Source organism: Elephantulus edwardii, unplaced genomic scaffold, assembly GCF_000299155.1.
Source record: "Elephantulus edwardii isolate Elephantulus edwardi_28Jun2011 unplaced genomic scaffold, EleEdw1.0 scaffold00017, whole genome shotgun sequence".
Classification (NCBI taxonomy): domain Eukaryota; kingdom Metazoa; phylum Chordata; class Mammalia; order Macroscelidea; family Macroscelididae; genus Elephantulus; species Elephantulus edwardii.
The window spans coordinates 9823806-9833028 of NW_006399767.1; positions in this window are offsets into that span (position 1 = coordinate 9823806).

Sequence of the window (9223 nt, forward strand, 5' to 3'; positions counted from 1 at the left end):
GGTGCGGTTGGCGCAGGGTTTAGGGCTGTTGTGCATAGGGTCGCTATGAGTCGGAAACGACTCGACGGCACATAACAACAACAACAACAACACTACGATTTCACCCTCCCCACTTTGAAGCCTCATACTCATTCTACAATAATGGTTTTTTACAGTATTTGTCCTTATGGGGCTGAGTTACGTTCACTCAGCATAATGCTCTCCAGTCCCTCCTAAGTTAGGCAGTAATTTACAAAATCATTCCTCCTGTATGCTGCATGGTATTCCATTGTCTGAATGTACCACGACTTCTCTCATTCATATGACACGCAAGCAAAATGCTGCTGAAAATTATCCAGAAATGACTGGAACAGTACATTGACAGAACTACCAGAAATATAAGCTGGGTTTAGAAGAGTCTGTGACAGTAGAAACATCATCGCCAATGTCAGATAAATCTTTTCAGAATGCAAAGTGTACCAACCAGATATCTATCTGTGTTTCATTAACTATGCAAAGGCATTTGACTGTGTGGATCACAATAAGTTGTGGCTAACCTTGAGGAGAATTGGAATCACAGAACACTTGATTGTGCTTATGTGAAACTTGGATATAGACAAGGAAGCAGTCTTCAGAACAGAGTAGGGAAATACTGCATGATTCAAGATTAGGAAGTGAGTGCATCAGGGATGCATCCTGTCTCCATGCTTTTTCAATCTATATGCATAATAGATCATTAGGGAGCCCGGGCTTTATGAGAAGGAATGTAGTATAAGGATTGGAGGAAGACTCATCAACAACCTACTTTATGCAGAGGACCCAACCTTGCTTGCTGAAACTGAGGAGAACATGAAATGCTTGCTGAAGAAAGTCAAGGACTGTAGTCTTCAATATAGTTTGAAGCTTAGCATCAAGATGACAAAGATTCTCACCACTCGGCCATTTGGCAGCACCATGATGCATGGAGACGACATTGAGGTTGCTAGCAGTTACAGCTTGCTCGGCTCCACAATCAACACTGTTGGCACCAGCATTCAAGGTATCAAAAGACAAATTGATTAGGTACATCTGTCAGAGACCTTTCCAGAGTACTGTGAAGCAATGATGTCAGTCAGTCTAGAGACTAAGGTGTGCCTGAACCAGTCCATGGTCTTTGCAATCACTTGCTATGCATCAGAAAGATGGATAATGACTACGCATAATAGAAGAAGAATGGATGCCTTTGAATTGTTGTGGTGAAGAGTCTTGAACATACCATGGACCACCAAGAAAACAAATAGGTCTGTCTTGGAGAGGGTGAAACAAATTTCTCTTTGGAGGCTAGGATTTTGAAGCTCCATCTCGCATACTTTCACCATGTGCCAGGAGGGACCTATCCTTGGAGAAGGACATCATGTTAGGAAGGGTGGAAGGACAGCATAAGAGAGGAAGAACCTAGATGAGATGGATCGATACAGTAACTAGGACAAGAAGGTAGGTGTACCAGAGTCAGTGAGACTGGTTCAGAACAGGACAGGCTTCAGAGCTATTGTACATAGGATCACTATGAGTCGCAGGTGACTTCATGGCACATATCAACAACAATGTTGATCTTGCAAAATTCATGGGATCATCACTAAGGCCAACAACAAATCTGAACTCTGTCCTATTATCCTCATAATTTCTGACATATGTGAGCCCATTGCTGCTGTCACTGTGTCAATCTATCTTGTTTTCCTCTCTCTCACGTGCCCTCCACCTTTCCAAGCATGATGACTCTTCAAGGAATGTAGTTGTGGTTATGTGCCATTGAGTCCCTTGCAACTGTGACCCGACGTACAATGGCCTGAAACTTGCTCTATCCTGTGGCAACTTTATTGTCTCTGACATGACTACCCTCATTATCCCAGTCATTGTATCAATCCATCTCATCGATGATCTCCCTCTCCTTCTCTGTCCCTCCATGCTTCCAAGCATGACGTCCCTCTCCAAGGACCAGTCCCTCCTTGCAACACGCCCAAAGTATGTCAGATGAAGCTTCAGAATCCTTGACTCCAAGGAGCAGCCCTGGTTTCACCCTCTCAAGGATGAACCTGTTTGTTCTCTTGGCAGTCCATGATATATTCAAAATTCTTCTCCAATACCACAGTTCAAAGGGATAGCCTCTTCTAAAAATATGCCCAAAGTATGCAAGATGAAGTTTTGTTATCTTTGGCTCTAAGAAGCATTCTGGCTGCACTTTCTCCAAAGCGTATTTGTTTGTTCTTTTGGCACTTCATGGGATATCCAGTGCTCAAAGGCATCAGTTCTCCTTCTGTCATACATATTCATTGTCCAGATTTCAGATGCATAACAAATTACTGAAAAGGTCATGGCCTGAATAAGGCGCACCTTAGTCTTCAACTTGACATCATTGCTTCTCAGTAATTTGGAGAAGATCCTGACTGCAGACTTTGCTCAGGGCAATACATCTTCTGAGCTCCTGAATGCTAGAACCAAGGATGTTGCTTGTGGATCCAAGCAAGATGAAATCATTGACAATTTCAATCTTTTCTCCATCTATCATGATACCTATTAGTCCAATCTTGAGACTATTTGTTTTCTTGATGTTGAGCTGTGATCCATAATGAAAGCTGTGTTCTTTGTTTTTCTACAGCAAGAGCTACAAATGTTATTCACTTTCAGCAAGTAAGGTTGTGTCATCTTCATAATTTAGATGTTTGAGGACTCTTCCTCTGATTCTGATACCATATTCTTATTTCTAGAGACCAGCTTCTTGAATGATTTGCTCAATATACAGACTGAACAGGAATGGAGAAAGGTTACAACCCTGACAAGTACTTTTTTTAAAAAAAATAATTTTAATTAAAGTTTACAGAGACTTTGGATTTCCAGTCATTCGTTGTAGCACTTTTCTCCCTGTCTGACCCCTGCCCCCTAATTCACTCTTCTCCTTGAAAAGTAAACAAAACATTCTTTCATCGTTATGCAAGCCCTTCCCCTAAGTCCACTCCACTATGCAGCCTTCACTCCGGACTTTTGTAATGACAATAAAACCCAATCATATATCCCTTTTAAATAGTTCTCTCCCTCATCTGTTTAAATGCAATATATATCATTCCTCCCCTCCTTTTCTGTCTTCCCTCAATCCTGATATCACTCCCGTTCTACAACAATGGCCCTATGCAATATTTATCCTTTTGTGACTGAGATATTTCACTCAGCATAATGTCTTCCAGGGTCATCCATTTTGCAAATATTTCATGAGGTCCTTGTTTTTCAATGCTGCATAGTATTCCATTGTGTGAATATACTAGGGCTTCTCTATCCACTCGTTTGTTGATGGGTACTTGGGTTGTTTCCAGCTCTTTGCTATTGTGAACAAAACCACAATAAACATGGGTGTGCATATATCTGCTTGGGTGGCAGTTATGATTTCTTTGGGGTAAATTCCTAGTAGTGGAATTCCTGGGTCAAATGGTATTTCTATTTCCAGCTTTTTGAGAAAGCACCATACAGCCTTCCATAGTGGTTGCACCATTTTACACTTACACCAACAGTGAATAAGGGTTCAAGTTTTTCCACAGCCTCGCCAGCATTTGATGTTTGCTGTTCTGTTAAATTTTGCTATTCTTACTAGGGTGAGATGATAACTCATAGTTGTTTTGCTTTGTATCTCTCCTAGAGCTAGGGATTTTGAACATTTCTTCACGTGTTTGTTTGCCATCTGAATGTCTTCTTTGGTGAAGTGTCTGTTCATATCCTGTGCCCATTTTTTCAATTTATCTTGTTGTGCTGGACACATACTTTTCTTAATTTTAAACCATGCTGTATTCCCTTGCTCTATTTCAACAACAGCCACTTGATCTAGATAAAGATTTTGCATGAGCAAAATTAAGTGTTCTGGGATTCCTATTCTTCTCAATGTTAGCCATACTTCATTATCACCCACCCAGTTAAATTCCTTTAAATAGTCAAGAAAGCTTAAGTAGTATTCTCTACTGTCAGCTAGGATCCATCGGACACCAGGCAATGATATCCCTTATGTGATGGCCTCTTCTAAACCCAGCTTGAACTTCTGGAAGTTCTCTGTTAATGTGCTGTTCTAGCTGGTTTTGGATAATCTTCAGCAATATTTTGATGAATGTGATACTAATGATTATTTTTTTTTTATAAATTCCACTTTCTGCTGGATCATCTGTCTTGGGAATGGGAACAAATATGGTTCTCTTTCAGTCAGTTGGCCAGGCAACTGTCCTTAGACAGATTAGCACATCTAGGGTTGAATCTACTAGTTGAAACATATCAATGGCTATCTCATCCATATTGGAGGCCTTCTTTTTTGCCAATGCCTGCAGTGCTACTTGAACGTACCCCTTCATTACCATTGACTGTTGGTCATATGGAACTTCCTTAAATAGTTCAGTGTCAGCTAATTCTTTTTGGCACAGTGATTCTCTGTATTACTCCACCTTCTTTTGAGGCTTCCTAGGTCATTCAAGATTTTGCCCGTAGGATGTCTCAGTAGAGCAATTTGAGGCTTGAAATTGCTTTTTAGTTATTTCAGCTTGAGAAATAACAACATCATTCTCATTTTATTCTCCAATTCCTGTTTCTGCACATTCAATTAATATAATATTCTTGGTCTAATTCTTGGTATAATATTCAAAGGCTGCCCTTTGAAATCTTCAGCTCCTTTACTTCAGCATCTCTTTCCTTTGATTTGTCTTCTCAACACTCTAGTATTATTTTCAGTCTCTTCTGACATTCAGTTTGGTTGTTTTATTCCTCCACTGTCTTTGTAATGACCTTTTGCTTTTTTCATGGATAAACATCCTTGATTTATCCCATAACACATCTGATCTTCGATCTTTGGTGTGTAATGCCTTAAGTCTATTAGTAGGATGATTTTTAAGTTCAGGTGGGATATATTCAAGATTTGGTTGCATTCGTCTTGTTTTCTATTTTTTTTTCAACTTCAATTTGAACTTGGACATGAGTAACTTCATGAGATGATCAGTTCTACAGTCAGCTCCTGGTGTGCAATTATAAAAGCAAGATCAATGGATTTTTTTGCAGGCAGATTGTCAGTTTTGCCATTTCACTGTGGTTAAAGGAAGTCAACGGAGGGGCAGACACGGACTTCACTAACATAAAGCCTTAAAATTGGAGCAGAGTAAACTCTAGGTTCTTGTGCTAAGTTCCTCTAGAACCAGGTCACAGTTTTGTAACACTGAAGACAGCACAGGACTTGCCACCTATGCTTACAGACCCATGGAGCAAGAGAGGAGCATATTAGGACAATTATCTTTCTGGCAAGAGTGATTTCACTGTAGGAATTTGTAGGTGGAGCTAAAGAATTTTATGTAGTATCTGCCAGGGTTGAGCAAATTCCATCTGGCCAAAGGCCAGGGGGTAAAGCCAAGAGGAAGAAGCCAGTAGCAAAGGTAAGGCCCACCAAGATCGATTGGCAAAGAAGCCGTCCTGAATCAAGAACGGTACCCTTTGTTGTTTCTGTTACTTTCAAGTTTATCTTGAATTGTAACCTACTATTTTTCTAAAGTAAATTTGGAGTCAAGCACCTCTCTGAAGTATTTAAGAGCAAGAGTTTTCCTTTACTTGATCCAAACCAGGTTGTTGTTGCTGTTGTGTGCCATTGAGTGTAAAAATGACCCATGGCTGACCCTCCAGTGGGTATTCAGAGGCAATAAATTGCAGGGAGGAGACTGCCCACCCTCCTTTGGAACAGCTGGTGAATTCAAAGTGCTTCGGGCTTGCAGTGCAGCTTCTTACTACTAGGCCAGCAGAGCTCTCCAACCCAAGTCAACGGTGTTTCTGTTGCTTTTATTTTTTAAAACAATTTTTATTAATTTCAATGAAAATTTACCAAGACTTCGAATTGCCATTCATTCATTGTTGCACTTTTCTCCCTGAACAACCCTCCTCTCCAGTACACTCTTCTCTTTGAAAAGTAAAAGAAAACATTCCTTCACTGTTTTACAATCCCTCCCCCCAGGTCCACTCCACTATGCAGCCTTCGTTCTAGGCTCCTGTCATGACAATAATACCTAATCGCATATCCCTTTTAAACAGTTTTCTCCCTCATCTGTTTCAATGCAGTATACATTATTTATCCCATCTTTCTCAGTCTCCCCGCAACCCCGATGTCAGTCCTGTTTTACAACAGTGGTTCCATGCAGTATTTGTCTTCTTGTGACTGAGATATTTCACTAAGCATGTCTTCCAGGGTCACCCATTTTGTATATTTCATGACTTCCTTATTTTTCAATGTTGCATATTATTCCATTGTGTGAATATACTACAGCTTCTCCATCCATTCATTTGTTGATGGGCACTTAGGTTGTTTCCAACTCCTTGCTATTGTGAACAAAGCTGCAATAAACATGGGTGTGTATATATTTGCTTGGATGTCAGTTATGATCTCCTTAGGGTATATTACCAGTTGTGGAATTGCTGGGTCAAATGGTATCTCTACTTGCAACTTTTTGAGAAAGCGCCACATCGCCTTTCACAGTGGTTGCACCAATTTATACTTCCACCAACAGTGAATAAGGGTTTCCAGTTTCTCCAAAATTTCGCCAGTGTTTGTTGCTTGCTGTGTACATTATTTATCCCCTCTCTTTTTAGTTTCTCCCTTTCCCCTGTCAATCCAGTTTTATAACAGTGGCATTATACAGTATTTCTCTTTTTGTGACTAAGATATTTCACTCAGCATGATGTCCTCTATGGTCATCCATTTTGTGTAATATTTCATGAGTTCTTTGTTTTTAAGCACTGCCTAATATTCCATTGTGTGACTATGCCACAGCTTGGACACCTGGGTTGTTTCCAACTCTTTGCTATTGTGAACAAAGCAGCAACAAACATGTGTGTACATATATCTGCATGGGTGGCAGCTCTGGTTTCTTTAGGGTATATTCCCAGTAGTGGAATTGCTGGGTCAAATGGTATTTCTATTTGCAACTTTTAGAGGAAGCGTCATAGTGGTTGCACCATTTTACACTTCCACCAACAGTGAATAAGAGTTCCAGTTTCTACACAACCTTGCCAGCATTTGTTGTTTGCTGCTCTGTTGAATTTTGCTATTCTGACTGGGGTGAGCTGATATCTCATATTTGTTTTGCTTTGCATCTCTCTTAGAGCTAGGGATTTTGAACATTTCTTCATGTGTTTGTTTGCTATCCGAATGTCTTCTTTGGTGAAGTGTCTGTTCATATCCTGTGCCCATTTTTCAATAGGGTTGTTTACCTTTATTTTGTTGCAGTGTTTGAGTATTCTATACTTTCTAGATGTAAGTCCCATATCAGACATGTCATTACCGAATAATCTTTCCTAGTCTGTGGCTTCTCTTTTTATCCAGTTGAAGAAGTATTTGGATGTGCATAAGTATTTGATTCTTAAATGGTCCCATTTATCTATTTTATCCTTTCCTGGTTGGTTGCAGGTTTTTCAGAATGCTTGGAAGACTGTTCATGTTGTGAATTAGAGTTCTTCCAAGCTTTTCTCTAAGGAAGTTTATAGTACTTGGTTTTAGTCCTAGGTCCTTGGTCCACTTTGAGGTGGTTTTCATGTCTGATGGTTTTGTGAGGTGTGGGTCTTGTTTGAGTTTTCTGCAGATAGTTTTCCAATTTTGCCAACACCATTCGTTAAAAAGGCTGTTGTTTCCCCACTTAACTGATTTCATCTTGTTTTCATACTGGACCTTTCCCATTTTCTTCACAGCCCCCACCCCTCCTCACACCTCTGATCCTCCCTACTACCCCTTGGATCCTCATACTCATTCTACAACAATGGTCTTATGCAGTATTTGTCTTTATGGGACTGATTTAGTTGACTCAGCATAATGTTTCCTAGTTCCCTCCCCCATAAGCTAGGTAGTAATTTACAAAATGATTGCTCCTGCATGCTGCATAGTATTCCACCAATTCTCAATCCATTTGATTGTGATTGGACATTTCGGCTGTTTCCATGTTCTTATGATAGTGAATAACACTGCTATGAACAGTGGTATATAATACACAAAAACAACTCAAAGTGGATTAGAGACCTAGGAGTAAAGCCCCAAACCATAAAGCTCATCAGACAAGCTGGGATAAAATTTAGATAGCCTAGTCTATTGTATAAAGTGACTGCCAAATACAGTCAGAAATACACAATCTGGAAAAGAAGGATAAAATTGATAAATGTGACCTTCTAAAGATTAACTCCCTTTGTGCATCAAAAACATTTTCCAACAGAGTGAAAAAAACCCCTACTGACTGTGAAAAAAATATTTGGTAATACTATTTCAGACAACGATCTCACAAGAAAAAAGAGTGATGACACAATTAAAAATGGGCAAAAGACATGAAAAAAATTTTCACAGAGGAAGATATTCTGATGGCCAACAAACACATAAACAAATGCTCAAAATCACTGACAATAAGAGCGATGCAAATCAAACCCACAATGAGATACAATTTCACTCCAGTAGCAGTGGCAAAGTTTAACAGAGCAGCAAGTAATAAATACTGGAGAGGATATGGCGAGATAGACACTCTTATACCGTGATAATGGAATTGTAAAATCATACAACCATTCTGGAAGGCACTTTGGCATTTCCTCAAAAAGCTGAACAAAGAAATTCCATATGATTGAGCTATTCCACTGCTTGGAATATACCTCGAGAAAATGAGAACTGAAGAATGGATTATCTTGAAAGAGGTGCAGCCAGGATGCTCCTTAGAGATGAAATATGGTGATACTTCATTCACATAATGTGGGCTAATCCCAGGAAAAGGACATTGTGCCTGGAAAAGTAGAGTATCAGCACAAAGAGAAAGACTCTCCTTGAGTTGAATTGATAGTGACTACAATTAGAGGCTTAAGCACACACATGAGAGACTGAGAGGATGCTGCTGAACGGGACAAGGTTTCATTCTCTTGTAAATAGAATACTGAGTCGAAGCCTAGTCAACAGCATCTAACAACAAAAACAACATTTCCCTAATAGGTGTCCTGGTGGCACAATGGTCAAAGCAGTTGACCACAAACCAAATGGTTATTGGTTCAAAACCAACTATTCCACAGGAGGAAGATGTGCCATTCTGCATCCATAAAGTTGCACAGTCCTAGAAACCGCACGAGAAGTTCCCACTCCATTAAACAGCCTATGAGTCAGAACCTGCTCAGCTTCCTTCCTTAGCCAACCCATAATCATCAAGTAGAATTTCTATTTTCTGCATGGCCACTGAAATGAATTAGA